A 16347-nucleotide genomic window follows, 5' to 3' on the forward strand; every position below is an offset into this window, starting at 1 on the left:
GCAGGCCTGTTTCGCAAAGCCGCGCGCAGAGGCTGCGGGGGAACCGAGATTCTACAGGACGTGGGAAGAAGCAAGTTAAGGCGCCGAGGCATTGCCATCCGAATCCAGGCGCCTCTCACCTTGGTGTATTAAAACAAGTTATTGTACCACTACCTCTCTGATTCCCCAGCCAGGGAGGCTTCCTGGGTCTGGACATAGAGAGCTCCCCGCTGGGCTCTGCCTCCCTCACTTGCCAGATGCCCAGGATCTCTAACCAGAGTCGGAAACTTGCAATTCAGAGCAAGGCTCGTCTTCACATAATAAAAATGGTAATTAATAAAAAAACAACTTCAAACCTCATTTGACAGCTTGTTGGCTTTCGGAGATTCAGGAGCAGACGGCATCTGCTTGCACAAATTCCGCGAGCCCCCTTCTTAACCTCATCAGCCAAAGGCCGGTTCCTCCCTCCACGCACCCCTCAAATTAAAGACGAAGAGGGACTGTGCGGGATGCGCGCGGTGACAGGTGATGCGGGGGGGGGTGGTGCCCACGTCCCCACTGACCTCACCCACCCACTCCGCTTCAGTCCTGAGCTCCCCACGCCCTGCGGGGCTCGGCCCGGCCCCCACCCGAATTCCCAGGCCCCAGCACGATTGGCGTGCCCACCCCCCCGCAATCCTGCTTTGGCCACTTAAGGTGGCTGGCGGGTCCGGGCTGGAGTTGGGCGCCGAGGAGACAGCGGGCGGCCTCCCCCGGCCCAAGCCGGTTGTCCTTTGTTGACAGCTGGCGGAGGAGGAGGTCCGGGGGTGGGGGCGGGGGCGGGGGGACGGGGACAGGGGGCTGGCTGCAGAGGGCGGTGCCAGCGGCGGGCGCGGCCCCCGTCCGGGCGGGCGCGGCCGGCAGGGAGGGGGTTAAGGCGCGCGGCCTCTATGATAATGAGCCGCCTGGTAATATAGGGGGGCCGGCGCTCAGGGCCCCGCCGCCGCCGCGGGAGCCGAGCCGCCGGGCGCAGCGCCGTCCGCGCCAGACTGGAGCGGAGCGCGGCGGAACGCAGTTGCTGGGAATTTTTCAGCCGAGAGGGCAGGCGATCCAGACACAGGGACCCGGCGATCCAGACACAGGGACCCCGCGATCCAGACAGGGACCCCGCGATCCAGACCGAGACCCCGCGCTAGCTCGGGAGCCGTGGGGAGCCCGGGGGCCGCCGGAGCGAGCGGAGCCAACCTCGAAATAGATCCGGAGAGCCAGGTTCTCGGAGGAAATAGGACTGTGAACGAACCCGGGGAGCGAGAAGGGAAGGAAGCGCCGCGATTGCTGATGTCAGAGGAGCCCGGAAAGTCGCGCTGGAAAAAATCCGAAGACAGCCGGGGCTCTGCCGCTTCCCAAGGAGAGACCACCGCCAGCCGCCACCGCCGCCGCCGCCCCCCCACGCCCCCTCGGCGCCTCCCGGTTCTCCCCGCGAGCCGGCCACCGCGCCCGGCGGAGGACGGAGGGGCTCGCGGGCCGGAGACCGAGGGGCCACTTCAGGAATACAGATAAGTGGCTGCTGGCTTGACGTGGATTTTAATGAATTTGGACTCCATGTGGATGCGGTCGTCCGCGTGATCTCGAGCCGCGGGCAGCCGGAGGAGCAGGCAGCGCGCCGGCCTCGGTAGCCGGCGGCCGAAGCGGTCGGACCGGGGACGGAAGGACAGACCGACATCTCCGAGCCTGGTAAGCGGCGCCCGAGGCCGGGAGCTTGGAGTCCGCGGCGCCCGCCCGCCGCCCAGTCCTCCCGAAGCGCGCTCGCCCCGCGGCGGCTTCCCGGCGCCCCGCCTCCGCGGGGTCCCAGCCCCGAGCGCCAGGGCTCGGCTGCAGCCGAAGAGTGCCCGCACCGGTCCGGCCACTTTCCCGGGCCGGAGCGCGGCGCCCGCGAGCGCGGGTGCGTGTGCGGGCATCTCTCGGTGCGGCCGCCTCTGGCCCGGGCTTCCCCGCCGGCGCCCGCTTCCCCGCCGGGCTGCTGGCGGGCGGCGCTCCTCCGCGCGCCTCCACGGCGCACCTGCCGGCGAGCTGAGGCTCGGGGCAGCGCGGGGGTGGCGGGGCTGTCCCGAGAGCTGCAGCCCCAAGCGGGCCTAGCCGGGCACCGCACCCGCAGGAAAGCCAGGGCCACGGTGGCCGCCGCCGCTCGACTGGGCCGGGGAGGGGCGGGAGGAGGACGGCGTTCACTCTGGAGCCCAGAGACCCTGGAGGCCACTGGTGGTTCTTCGGGGCAGGGGATTCAGGAATCCTAGGCTCAGCTTCCGGAGGCTCAGGGAAGGAGTCCAAGGCACGGAATGGGTCAAGAGCTCTATGCCCGCTTCTGTGCGCCCTGGCGGTGAAGCGCCTATAACCACCACCCCCAGGTCTGAGCTGCAGGAGAGGGTTGGGGGCTGAAGGATGAGCTTCTTTCGGGTCTGAAGGCCCCTTATAAGTCACTTTAGGATATTCCCTTCCTTCGGCTTCTTCTTGCCCCACCCCACAAGTGATGTAGGGATCTTGGAAAATTCTAGCCCAGTTTCTCCATCCCACAGGTAGTCTCTATACATACGTTCATCATGGTCTGGATGGTTAGAGAGAGTCATCCCAAAACTGCCATCCCAGGCCCCTGACGAATGTCCACCTGTTTGGCATGACTCTTGCTCTAGGAAAGAGCTACCTACTCCAACGCATCTGGGAGGGATGGAGTTGGAGGGAGTCAGCTGTTTCTAGAAATGAGAGCCCTATGAAGTGGGTAGTGGAAATATCATCAGGTCTTCTGTAAGAATCTAAGATCCTACGGCAACCGTGGCATATCCAAGAAGTGGGTAGACACGGGACACGAGACAGGACCAGCTCAAGGTGGTGGCTTGGGGACCCAGCAGCTTGGAGGAACCTACAGAGATCTGGGAACCCACTCCGTGGGCAGGGTCATGTGAGGCAGATGAAGATGAGTGTCTGGGCTGGGCAGGCTGGACCTTCTGGGAGCTGAGAGTCAGGTTCAACTCAGCCCCCACCCCCACCCCACACAATAGCAGGCTCCTGTCTTGCTGGGCTTCTTCCCCAGACCTTGAAACTTCACTCTTCCCTCTGGGCAGGCTTCTGGGGCCTTCCCCAGAGTGACAGAGCCCAGGGAAGAGATAGCTCTGGCTGGAAGAATGCATCTATTCCCAGTTGAAATGCACAACTTTTGTGCAGTCACCCCAGAGCACTCCAGGAGTTGCTAGCAGCTGTCTCTCCTGTGACCTCTTGGCAAGAAGAGAAGAATTCATTAACTTTCTCTTCACCCCATCTAGTACCTTTTGAAGTAATTACCTAGGCTCTCCCCTCCTTGGCCTGGGGGGAGGGGATCCAGAGGAAAGGTAGGGAAACTGAGAGCCATCTGCCAAGATGCCCTGGTGAGGTTTTGCTTTCCCCTTCTTCCACCTGGTGTCTCTGCTTCCACCCACCTTTCCTCCTCCCAGAACCTGTCCTCGCCGGCTGCCAGCATCACCTGCAAGAGCGGCTCCGCTCAGCCCTCCAGCCAACCCTCTTTGGGGACCGCTGAAAATGGCAGGGCAGGGTGGGCTGCCCTCTCTGCTCCCCCGCTGTCCTCAGCAAATCGTATTAGGATGGGGCAGATTGGCTTGCAGAGCGGTTAAATAGAAATGACATGTAGAGTGCTGGGCAATGGAGACGCGGCTGAGGAGCGTCAAGGTGGGAAGAGATGGAGAGCGGCAAGGGCCCTTCCGCCCAGGACTGCGAGTCTGGCAAGGGGATTCCACCTGACCCTTCTCTTTGACAAGATGTAAGGACCAGGGTCACTCATAGCCTGGTGCCGGGCAGAGGGACTGGTTGGTCTTGCAGCCCTAGTCTAAATGAAGAGTAAATGGTGGTGTCCCATCACCCCCAAAGAAACTGATGGGATTACAGGGTTGGTGGCCCTGCCTTCAGAGCTGCCCTGAAGACCCACCCCTGTCCCCACAGCACCAGGGGACATTCACCCCCTCCAGCCTCTAGACCATCAGAGCTGCAGGCGTGTCGGATGCAAAAGTTCTCCAGCTGTTGTAGTGGACTCTGGGCTTAACATGAGGTTCCAGAGACGCCCCTTGAAGAACAGCTACTTCTCTACCAGGCTCCTTGCCCACTTCCAGATCCTTCTGGCGATTCTGTTCATCTTTATTTCATGGGCACGTTACAAGGAAACACACGAGCAGGAGGGGAGGCCAATGACACAGTTAAATATACAAGGCAGCAGCTGGCGGCAGCCTCAATTCGCCAGTTCAGGTGCCATGAAATATTTACGGTGCTGGAGTTGTCACTGTTGGGGGTTTTCTAGTCTCTGTCCTGCCTCCTCTGCTATGGCCGCCTCTCCAGGCTCCGGGGTTTGGTGCAGGGGGAGGCGATTTCTGTCTCCAGGAGCAATATCCCCCACCCACCCCCCGCCCCAGCTGTCTCCCTGCATTGCCACACAGCTGTCTCCACACACGCAGACCGGGTTGGGGGGGGGTGCAGTATCATCTGTGTCCATCACAGCCGAGGGGAAGAGAGACGCCCCAAGCCAAGCCTCCAGCCCACCCCCGTTCTGATCATAAAGAGACCGGAGCATCGTGTTACTGGAGTCTGTGAACCACAAATAAGTCAGGATGGTGAACAGGGAAACTGGCAGAAGCGGGCTTTAGGTGCTATAGTTTCAGAGCTCGTGGACACAGCCACCCCCAGCACTGCCGCCCTCGCCCAGGGCCAGTCTGTTATCAGTTCATTCCAAGAGCATCTTTCTCCCCTTCGCAGATGCTGGGCTCCAACAATAATGAATGGAACTGATTCCCTTATGGGAAACAGTTTTTTTTTTTCCACTTAGTTACAAAGATTTCATGCCTGATTAGAGTAAATGAGGGGTGGTGGGGGGTGTTCCCTTCTTGTCTGTTTCTAAAGGTGAGCCCTGTGGAGACAGAGAAAGGCGGTTCTTCCTGGGGATGGGGGGGGGGTGAGGGGGTAAAACAGCTGGTCCCAAGGGCCAGGAGGGATGAAGGTAAGAGCTGGACACCCCCTTTCTCCCTGGGTGTAACCCTCAGCCTCTCCAGGGCCCCGTTTCCTGGCCTTTGGGACAGAGGGAGCCTCTACTCTTCTATCTGGGATTCAAGGGCAGAAATAGAGGCCAGAAAGTTCTTTGTTGGGGAGCCGGGTCCCCTACTGGGAAAGTAAATGGACAGGGAGGGGGAGGGGGGGAGAGGGAAGCAAAGGCCCGAGTGGAGCGGCAAGGGGCCCCTGCTCCCACCGTGGGTCAAGCGTTGGCCCCTGCCCGGGGCCTGGTCCTGTCCCCTGCTGGCTGGGGGTGTTGCCCATGCCCCCCCTCTCACTGCCCTGTCTCCCCTCGGCCCCCAGCTCAGCCCGGGCCCCCACTGACCCTTTTCTCTGCCCCCCTCCGCTGGCACCAGCATCCTCCCCCAGCCCCTGCCAGCCGCCCCTCCCTGGGGCTCTGCCAGCTGTTGGCCTGGCAGCAGGCCGCCCCACGGGGCTGCTGGCGGGATGGTGGGGAGGGTGGACGGAGCGGGCACGCTGGGTTCACACAGGCCTCCAGAACCGGGGCTCCCAGCTCAGGCCACAGACTGCTTCAGACCTGCACATCAGCCCCGTGGGGGTGCCGGGTTTGCTAGGGAGCGGGGGTGAGGCTGGGGTTCCCTCGCCTCCGGGAACGCCTGAGTTGGGTGAGGAGTCCCTGCCTTGGCCCTCGGAGACAGGCCATTTGCTCCAAGGCTTGGTCAAAGCATTTCTCTCTCCTCGGACCTGGAGCCCTGAACTTTGGGTCCGGGAGAGTAGAGAACCCAGCAGATAGACCAGAGATGCAGACCAAGATACAGGCGTGCGAGGCGCACGTGGTGAGACCCAACTCAAGGCTTAGGAGCAGTCGCAGACAGGCTGAGAGAGGCGGGGTGACAGAGGACAGAGATGAAGACAGACAGCCTGGCAGTGAAAGGGGGGCGGGAGGGGCTGAGCGCAAACTCGGGACGGCCGGTGGGAAGGACGCGGGCAGAGCGGCCCTCGGGTCCTCCGGGGCCCTAAGGGGGCTGAACTGGGAGACCGAAGCTGCAGGCTCTCTCCACTAGAGGGGGCGCTTGAAAACCAGGCTGGGCCCTAAACAGTGGCTTTTGTAGAGGTTTTTTTGTTTGTTTTCTGATTTGTTTGTTTTGTTTTAAAAGTAGGAAAAATATAGTTAAGATATATTAGAAACTCCCAGCTGTCACTGCTCTGAGACCACACGGGTGGGGTCCCGTTGCCGGGGCGACGTCTGGGCCCCGGCTGGTCGCAGGGGGCAGGCCGGGGCGCCTGCGGCATTAAGAGGGGGCCCAGGGTGGGGAAGCCGCTCCGGGAGGGGCCTGCCCGGCTGGAAGGATGTGTCTGGGGGCCGGGGGCGGGCAGGCGTCCTCAAGCAGTCCTGGCTGCCAGCCTCCCCGCCACGGAGAGGCTCTAGCCTCTCTTTATCAGCGATACAAGTTTTTGGCCGGACCCCAAGGTGCCTTCACGGGCCTTCCTCTTCTCCCAGCCCCCTAAACAGTCTCAGGTGGTGGCGAGGCTGCTCCCGAGGAGACCTTTTCAAAGAGACCTTTCAGGAACTGAACGCATGTCAGCATTGTATCACTGATTTCATCTTTGTCTTCATACTCTCTGTGGGAGCCTTTCTCTGAATTATAATTCCCCCTTTCATTTCAGCAGAGGACAATATGGAGAGAACAGGGTCCAGAGGCTTTTCTCATCTGAGCAGACAGTAACCGTCTGACAGGGGTGGGGGGAGATTTTAAAAGTTTGGGGACGGCAGCGGGCCGGAAAGGAGCATCTCTTCAGATCTGATATTTAATCTTGGCTCCCCTTTGGTTCACGTTTACCTGGGGTCAAAGAGGGAGGCGAGGGAGGAGAGAGCAAGGAAAAAAGAAAAACAAGATAAATGTATCATGTTATGAAAGTCTAATCCTGCTTTCCCTTGGCTAAAATTACTTTCGGTATGAGAGATAAAAGGCAGTGGGGTCGCCCTTGCAGAGTTCAGCTTGTCTTGGAGAAGGAAGTGGGGGAGAGCTCCCAGGGCCAGTGGATTATCCCCTCTGCTCTGCCTGCCCCCCAAAAAAACATGTGTTCTCTCTGCAGCTTTGAGAGAGGGGGCGGAGGCCCTGACTAAGGCACCTTCACCTCTCCACACTGTCTGGGGAGTTAAACTTTTTTTATTTTTTGCATTTACAAGCCTGCCTTCCCACCTTGGTTTCTTGTTTGCCTATGGAGGGATAGGGAGAGATAGCAGAAAGAGGTGTAGAACAGCTCAACAAACTCCAAGTGTAATCTTCATGTGAGAATCGTTGCCCTTGTGCTGAACCAAGACAGAAAGACAATGAAACCTGGAATCAGAACCCACTTAGGTTTAATCAAGTAGAAGTTGGTCGTTGAGTCAGTGCCAGGAATGTGTAACACTCAGCACCCAGACGAAAATATAACTGATCCTACCTTCAAGATGCTTACAGCCTCCTGGAAAGGGGGGGGGCAGGGAAAATGAACATCCCCTCCCAGAATTTCAATATAAAAGCAAAGGAAGAACGGAGTCAACAGTGTGCTGGGGGTGGTCAGAGTGCGTGGAGGTACAGAAGCTTCCCTTTCGCTCTTTTCAGTGGAAGGCGCAGGTTTTCTGGGAGGGAGACTCCTATGCTGGAAAACCTCAGAGTTCCCCGTCACGAGGAACTGTCGCACCCTCTCCCATTCCTCAGCCTCTCAGAGCTACCCCAGCCTTTTTTTTTTCCCCTCATGCCCCTGCATGGATTTTAAACTGACACCACTGTAGTTGTTTTCTGTTAGTCAACATCCGAGAGCAAGATCTCCGGGTAGCACCCTCCCAAGGGTTTTGCCCCGTGTATTCTATGTAAATTGCATCCCTTTCCGGTCTCCTGGAGCTGGCAGCTTGGACTCCACTGTGCTTCATCAGGAAATGTTGTTACTCATCTGCATTCACGTTGAAGTGTCCAGAATCCTGCTGTTAGCGCACATACTTTCATCTGAAGGAACCCATTAAAGGGAACCCAGAGAAAATATATTCGGATATCCCCCCCCTCATCTTGCCTGAGCAGGAAAGCCCTCTCCAAGAGCCATCTCCGCTTCTGTCTGCCTCCTGGAGAAGGACACTCCTTTACAGGTTCTGTCCACAGAGAAGGCCGGGACGATTAAGGGAGGGAGGTTACAAGCAGGCAGATCTCACTTCAACTTGAAAACTTTCTCTAATCCCATAATGGAGGGTAGTGTTCTGCTTGTACCTTGACGTGTTCAGATCAGATTTGGGGTGCGCAGAGGCCCGGCACTGGGGGGAGACAGAACCAGGGCACATGCTTGGACTTCAAGAGGCCTTTGAAACCTTTAAAATTCTATGCTTTTGAGAAATACGTGTATGTGTGTGCATGTGAGTGCATGTATTTCTGAAGAGAAGGAATCTGCAAGCCCCGCCCCCCTCCCAATGTAAAGAACCACTAAACCAGAGTCTCCAGGACCTTACTTGGCCCCGGTTTCCACTTGGTGTTCTGGCTGTGGATGGAATCGAGGCTTCGGGTGAGGAATTGTAACCCCAGTGTCTGCCCCGCATCCCCAAGTGACAGATGACTGACTCAGAGGAAAGACGAGAGGTCCAAGGTCCAAGGTCCAAGCCTGGGCGCTCAGGTGTGGTCATCGCTGCCCAACCATGGGCAAGTCACGGCACCTTTCTGGGCAGGAGGCAGGGCAGAGGGCTCCTGCCTTGAAGGGGCCGAGGGTGGAAGGTTCAGGAGGGTAGGAAGGGCTGGGTGAGAAAGCCCGGGCTGCCCCGTGGAGGCAGGAGGGCCGGCGGGCAGACAGAAGTGACACCAGGGGCCGGTGCCTCTTTGAAGCGGTTTCCTGCTCCATGAAAGCGAAAGGCCTCAGCTGGGCTGGGTAAATATTACGCTGGCCTCTGACCTCCCACCTCCCCTGACCGCCCCCCACCTCCCCACTGCAGTTTCCCTTTTTTTTTTTTCCCTGAGCTACAAAGATACCTGCGGGAGAAGAGGCTGTTTTCTGAACTTGGGGTTCTCAGTGGAAGCCCTTGGCCAAAGCCGGGTGGGAGGACCAGGCTCCACCGCTGCGCCCAGCCCTGGGAGCCCGGGTCAGCCAGCCCTGCGGGCTCTGAGCCCCTGTTTCACGCTGGAGGCTGGTGATTTTTCCAGAAGAGAGGCAGTCAGGGTTTCACAAGCCCCTGGAATGACTGGCCCCCTGCTCTCCCCCCAGCCACCCAGACCATCCTGGTAGGCCCCTTGACTCTCTGTGAAATTAAAACCCACAACCACTAGGGTTTCGACCAGGCAAACACCCCCTGAGGTTTATCCGGAAATTAACAGAATTCAAGTCTAACGCCCCATTCTGAGTGACCCCCAGGGTGTGAAGCCCTGCAGGTTCTGGGCCCAAGAACCTAGCTGTAAGAGGCTTCAAGAAAACCATCTGAACCACTTGTGAAACTGGGAAGTCACACCTGGCACCCGTCTTCAAGATCCTGAGAGCAGCTAAGAGGGGTAGGAACAGATGGTCAGGAAGAGACCAGTGTGAGGTTAGGGTCCTAATGCATGAGAACAAAGGGCCTTCTTTCACACTTGTAGCTCTTCCATCTTCCAGAAAGCTTTCTCACCTGTTGACTGATGCTCATCCTCCGTTTGCTCTCAGGTCAAAGAGGGAGATTCGAGGAAACCCCAGGACACTCTGGGAGAATGGCCTTCTGCCCCTCACACAGCACCTCCGTTTCCTCATCTGTATAGTGGGGAGGAATTGTTTCCCTGACTCTCCAAGTGCCCTCACTTGCCTTTGTTTCTGGAGCTGGGCATGGGAAGATAATATTAAGGGATTTGGAAAAACAACAATTGTCGCAACGTGCAAAATAATTCTAAAAGTTACAACAGGAATACAGCCAAGCTAGAGATTTTTTCCCCTCCCCCCCTCTCTCTCTGAAATTTGTTTGGAATTTTCTGATAAAAATAAGATTTTATTTAAAGAAAATCTGTGTGCTAAAGGTTTTTATATATAGAAATACATGAAGGACTTAAGGCTCAGTGGAGACTAGAGGCTGAGAGCAAAACCCACGGTGATCCTGGCACCCAGGTCATATGTGTGGCTCTGGGTTAGGGTTAAGCCGTGGGGATGGAGTTTGAATTCCGAATTTGCTACCTTTGGGCTTTGATGTCTTCACATCTAAGAGTGGAGATTTAGGATACTGTCGCAGAACTGACGTTCGCATTTTTCTGGGAGTCAGCCTCCAATGAAGGGCAAGGGGCAGAGCTTTGGGGCTCCTGCTGCCTGCCTGCAATCAGCTTGCATTTGTCTGCAGAGAGAGCTCCTAGAAGCATGGGTATGAATGGGATGGACACAGCATGAAAAGCACCAGCAGACACTGGGGCCCAGGGCCAAGCTAGATCCTGGGGCTCAGGATCTAGATCCCTGGGCAGAATGTAGCAGGATGTTGGGGGAGAAGCTGTCTTCTACCAGCCCAAGAAGCTCCCCCCCACCCAGCCCTCCCCGCTTCAGCACAGAACCTGGCCCCTGGTTGGAAGCACGGAGCACGGGAGGGTGGATGCAGGCGGAGGGAGCCCCGTGCCTTCCACAGCACTGCCCAAGAGCCAGAGGTGGAAAGCGAGGGTGACAAGGTGCCTTGGGTCTCTTTTCCAGAATGTTATGAAGAAAACCACTTGCTTTGCAAGAGAATAGGTGTTTTACATACAACACTTGAGAAATGTCTCTGAGTATTCGACAGCAACTCTTCCCCGGGTCCACACAATAGATGCAGAAGCTGAGTCCAGCCTGGACCAGTGGGAGCGGCCAGTCGAGCTGTGGAGAGCGTGAGGGGCTCTGATTGCCCCAGCCAGGCCCAGCACACCGTCTCCGCCCGCCTGTGTGGGAACTTGTCTTTCCAGCCTCTCATGCCTTGCCACGTCCCTGTCTCTCTTTCTTGGGTTTGAGCAGGTGTCCCTGAGGACAGACCTCCCCCCTGCCCTGCCAGCCCGCCGGCCCTCGGGCACCCCGTGCTTCTCCGTGGCACAGGGCAGAGTGTGCAGAAACCGCTCCCCCCGTTAAAGACTCCAACAAGCTTTCCCCCATCCACAGCAGGCCTTGCTATTTGCAGAGTCAATGGCCCTGGCAAAGCCCAGCTCTCCCCTCCCTCCCCAGAGGCAGTGTGGGCTCTGTTTGCGTGGTGGTCTCTATAGACTCGGCATTCACAGCTTGGAGAGGCTGAGACAATGACCCGAGCAGCTGTCTGCAGACAGAGCTGGCTGGGAGACTGCCGGAACGGGAGGCGGGAGGCGGGAGGCGGGAGCCGGCCGGGCTTTGCCCAGCTCGCACCTGCGAGCTTTCTCAGGCGGCCGTGGGGGACCCAAAGGCCACAGGAGGCAGGGCTGGGATTCGGTGGACCTGGCTCAGGCCACCTGACTGACTCCTGCCACGAGCCCCCAGCCTCCTGGGCCAAGGTTGCCACCAGCCGTGTGGTCACTCGGGGCCTGGAGGGAGAAGCATGGCCCGGTCTTCTGAGGAAGCAGTGGCCTCTGGCTTGAGGACAGGAAGCAGAGAACACCTGTCCAGGTAGAGACAGACAGGCCACTTTCCCAGGAGCCTGCCCAGGCAGAAGAAAGTTTTTTGGGTTTGGATTTTTTTTTTTTTTGCATTATTTGCAAGGAGGCTGAAGTTGGCACAACGTAATTTACTTTGTACAAATGTTTATCGAATGCCTGCTATGTGGGGGGTATCATGCGAGGGAGGCAAGGCGCTATCCTGGCTCTTGAGGAGCTCCCGGTGTGGCAAGGGAAAAAGGGGAACATGTGCAAATAATGGTCGTACAAATTAAGTGTTGGGACACAGGAGAGAGAAATCAGTCATGCAAGCCAGTCATGCGATCCAGGGAGGGAAGAAACTCTGCATCACGTGGGGGATTCAAGCAGAGGTTGGAAGGTGATGACCAGGTCTCCTGTGGAGCAGGAAGGTGGAAGAGGTGACGGCCGAAGTCCTCACCCACACCCCAGTGCTCTCAGATGGGGGTCTTTCTGTTTGCCTCTCGGGGAATTCAACACAGGAGAAGTCTCCTTTGAGAAGTGAGGCTGTCAGGTTTGTGAGAATGACCCACAGCTGCTGGCCTAAATTCCACTGTAAACAGAGATGGTTCTCACACCTCCGCTCCCCCAACGACTCCCCTCGGGGCGGGGTGCCAGGAAGGCTGGAGGACAGGGATAAGCCCTGGCCTCTCCTGGAGCCAGAATCATGCTAATCGTGTCCGAGTGAGCCCTCTGTCTACAAGCAGGGGCAGAGCCGCCTGCATGGTCAGCTCTCTGCCTGCACAGCTCTAACTTCTAATCACTGTCATAAACAGGACGGAAGCAGCTGCTCACTCCAGTCTATTATCAGCTTGGTTGGAGACAGAGAAATTTAAATGACAGTAAGATGCTTAGCAAAGAAACGAAAAGTCGGTGTTAAAAATAAAGAAAATGAGACAGCTTGTTTCATCGAAATAGAAGGGTTATTAAACAGCCCTGAATTAATCAGTGATCTGCCAGGGCTGGGACTCGGAGCACACGGAGCCAGGGAAGAGAGCTGGAGAAGACAGGGCAGTCAGAGGCAGGTAGGGGCTGCCTGCGATCTCGGGCCAGCTGCTGGGGCCGCGGAAGCCAGGGTCTTAGAAGGGGAGATGGCAAGTATCGGCTTTCTCCCCCGCAGATAAGAGCAGGTCGGGTGGGGAGGGGACTTCGGCAGCCCAGCCTCTCTGCCTGCAAAGCCGTTTCTGGATTCTTTTCACCTGCCAGCACCTGCGCTAGCCCTTGAGCCATCTCCAGCCCTCGGCCCCTCCCCGGGGCCGAACAAGTGGCATTGGGTGGAGGGCTCCTAGGAAGCCTCTTCCTGTCTCACAGGGTGTCCCCAAGAATGCAAGTCTGACTTGAGCTCCTCACACTGCACCCCCATTCCCGAAGAGTGGTGACTGTGAGCTGGGTGTGGCCAGAGCCTGCCCGCCGCAGGGAGACTGACCTCCAGGGTCGGGGGTCTCTCCTTGCTGGTGTCACTTGGTGGCACCTCACTGCCGGCCGCAGAGCAGCAGAGAGACAGATGTAACTCAGGCCTACTTCCAAATCAGTGCTTTCTCCAAAATATTTCACCTAAAGTCTGCCTACGTCTGTGAAGTGGTTATGCTGACGCTCCGCTCTCCTTCACGGGCTTGCATGAGCGGTGCGTTAACGGGATGTTGTTGTTCACTCAGTCGTGTCCAGCTTTTTGCAACCCCATGATTCCCTGTCCTTCACTATCCCCTGGAGCTTGCTCAGACTCACGTCCATTGAGCCGGTGGTGCCATCTAACCACCCTGTCCTCTGTCACCCCCTCCTCCCACCTTCAAACTTTCCCAGCATCAGGGTCTTTTCCAATCTTCCCATCAGCCAAAGTGTTGGAGCTTCAGCTTCAGCATCAGTCCTTCCAATGAAAGTTTAGGGTTGGTTTCCTTTAGGATTGACTGGTTTGATCTCCTTGCAGTCCAAGGGACTCTCAAGAGCCTTCTCCAGCACCAGAATTCGGAAGCATCAATTCTTTGGCACTCAGTGTAGGTGAAATTCTTATTATAGTTAACTATAAGATCGCTGCACAAATGCTAGTTTATACTACAGTGGGGTCCCTTGAAGACTCAGGACAAATGGAAAGGAAGGTTTGCCATATGGTATGGGAGTGGGTCTGGGGAAAGCAGACTTGGGGGCACCTGGCCGGGGCCACGGACAGGGAGGCGGGGCCTCGGGCGGGGAGGCGGGGCCAAGGGGAGGCGGGGGCACAGGCAGGGAGGCGGGGCCTAGCATGTCCTGAGCACGTGTGCTCCTGACCTGCAGGGCCGCCTGCTATATCTTGAATTAATCACTCCAGGAGCATTTTCTTTGCTCTTTGACCTCAACATTCTTTCTCCTCTCGCCTCCCTCCCTTCTCGCTTCCCTCCTGGCTGTTTACCCTTTTCCAGGCTCCTCTCTCACACCCCATTCATCATCAGGGGGCCAGATCCTCCCTGGAGAAGCCCTCTCATCTCCGGCCCAGGTGGCCCCTCGCTGCCCCGCCTGGGTTTCCTTCTCTCCCCTCCGGCACATTCTTCTCCCCAGCCTTGTCCGGCTTCCCCAATAACTGTGCCCTTCACTTTCGCTCACCGCAGTAGGGCCTCAAAAACCTCTTCTCCCCTCCCCGCTCACCCAGGTGCTCAGGGTCCTCCAGGCCGAATGCGCTCTGGCACAGACAAGCCCCGTAAGTGGGCACATCTCTGCCCAGAGTGCCCCTGGCCCCGCCGTGTTCACGCGTCTCCTTTATCCAGCGCCGCCGCGGTTCCCCTGCTCCGAGTGAGCCTGAGTGCGCCTGTTACTTAAGAGAAACTGCTTGACAGCTCGGGATCTTCTCTGCCAAGAGCTCAGAGCCTCAGACAAAGAGAGAAAAATAATAGAAGCTGAAGGTGGGGAGGGACAGGGTGGGGACACAGCCTGCTTAAGAAGCTTCCTCATAAAAAGGAGTTACAGCTTTTTATTCAAAGGCAGGCTGTTGGTTCAGAAAAGCCCGGGAAAGAAGGAGAGGCGGAGAAGATACTGGAGGGGAGTTCCATCCATTGTGCTGACCAGACCCCAGCATGGGAAGAGCCCCCCCAAAATGTGGAGCTCAGCTGGGCAAGCAGCTCTCATCATCTCTCTCTCCTCCTATAGACCACCTGTCCTCTCTCCCCCTTTCCTTCCTCTTTCCTGCCAGGGGCACCTGGGTGAATCACCCAGAGCCCAAAAGGGGCCCTTAAATCCCTCTCAGAGCCCCGAGAGGAGGGGGTGAGGCCCAGGGCAGCGTGGGGCCCAAGGGACTGGAGTGATGGCTACTAGGGAACAGCAGCACCCAGGTCCTCCCCAGAGGCCTGGGTCCCCAAGCTCCGCGCACAAGAACCACCCCATCCGCTGAGTGAGGCCAAGGCTTACTTGTCGTCACCACCACCCAGGGCAGCCATTGTTGCCAAGGAGATGATGCCCTTGCACAGTGTTTCTCCAAAAACAGAAACAAGAGTAATTGGTGTTTATTCAAAACTGTAGCGTTTGCAAAACACCTTCTCGTCTATTTTTCTCATTGATTCCCACCACAACCCTGTGAGGTGTCCTTTTACAGTTGAGGAAAGTGAGACTTCAAAAGGTTAAATAACGTGTTCAAGGTCACTGAACTATTAAGTAGTAGAGCAAGTTGCACCCAGGCCTACTTCCAAAGGGCTTCCCGGGTGGCTCAACCATAAACCATCTGCTTGCTAATGCAGGAGCTGCAGGAGCTGAAGTTTGATCCCTGGTTTGGGAAGATCCCCTGGAGGAGGACATGGCAACCCACTCCAGTATTCTTGCCTGGAGAATCCTATGGACAGAGGAGCCTGGTGGGCTACAGTCCATGGGGTCACAAAGAGTCAGACACGACTGAAGTGACTTAGCACACACGCACATCCTACCCCCAAAACCCATAGCCTTCCCTCCGCGTCTGCTGCCAAGTGTCACAGTGAGTTTGACTTCCTCATAGGAGAGTTCTCCTCTGAAACCTTCCGAGGGGATGTCTCACCCCGCCCCCTCTGCTCCTGATCACTTTATGCTGTCAGCTGGCCACTTATGAGTGTATACTTTTTAATGTGATTGATGATAGTATATGATTCATGGCTCTGGTGCTCTCTTGTCAAGGCTTTTCCTGCACCAGCCCTGTCTGTAGGGGGCGTTCATCAAAGCAGAGCTGGCATCTTCCCACTCTTCTCCATCCTTCTCCCCGCCTTACCCACCCAGCTAATGACATTTGCTCATCACCCAGTGGGCCCAAGATAAACAGCAACCAGGATCCTTCCCGAACGGCTCACTCCCCACTGCTGCTCAGTAACCAATTACGACAAATGCTTGAGCCAAGTGTGTTAGTTCCACCATGGCTTAGAGCAGCCTCGCGGGTGAGGGAAGCGCATATCCCTCCCCTTTGCCCTGCTCTCCCCAAGTCAGACTGAGTGCAGTCCTGAGTAAAAGGCCTCCTGCTACCCCTGCGCAGAGGTCAAAGACCTCTACTTCAATGGGCAGGTCGGACACAGTCACGTGGAAAAGAGGGCCAACAGTACAATGCAATGTTTGCTAGAAACAGCAATGTCTAACTGACTTTGGAGGAGAGACAGGTGAGCGGCTAGAGGCTTCCTGAAGTTTTGAAGGATTGGCAGAGTTTGGACAGGCCAAGAAGAAAGTGGAGATGGACATTCCAGAGATAAAACTGTGCGAGAGGTGTTTTGGGGACTCGGCAAACGAACAAGTTTGTTTGGAGTGGAGTCACTCTGGAAAAGGTAGGAAGGAGAGCCAGAGAAAAATGGAAGAGCCAGTTTGGGAGGACTTGAAC

General features: G+C 57.1%; 1 protein-coding gene across 3 annotated transcripts in view; it reads left to right on the forward strand.

The window, feature by feature from the left end:
• The first annotated feature begins 963 nt into the window (after positions 1-963).
• Positions 964-16347, forward strand: part of PLXNA2 (plexin A2) — a 229128-nt gene continuing 213744 nt past the window's right edge. For all 3 annotated transcript variants that reach the window (XM_065936292.1, XM_065936293.1, XM_065936294.1), the window contains exon 1: positions 964-1692. The gene's annotated coding sequence lies outside the window, so the exon portion shown is untranslated. The remainder of the gene's footprint in view (positions 1693-16347) is intronic.

This window comes from Muntiacus reevesi, chromosome 5 (genome assembly GCF_963930625.1).
Source record: "Muntiacus reevesi chromosome 5, mMunRee1.1, whole genome shotgun sequence".
Lineage (NCBI taxonomy): Eukaryota > Metazoa > Chordata > Mammalia > Artiodactyla > Cervidae > Muntiacus > Muntiacus reevesi.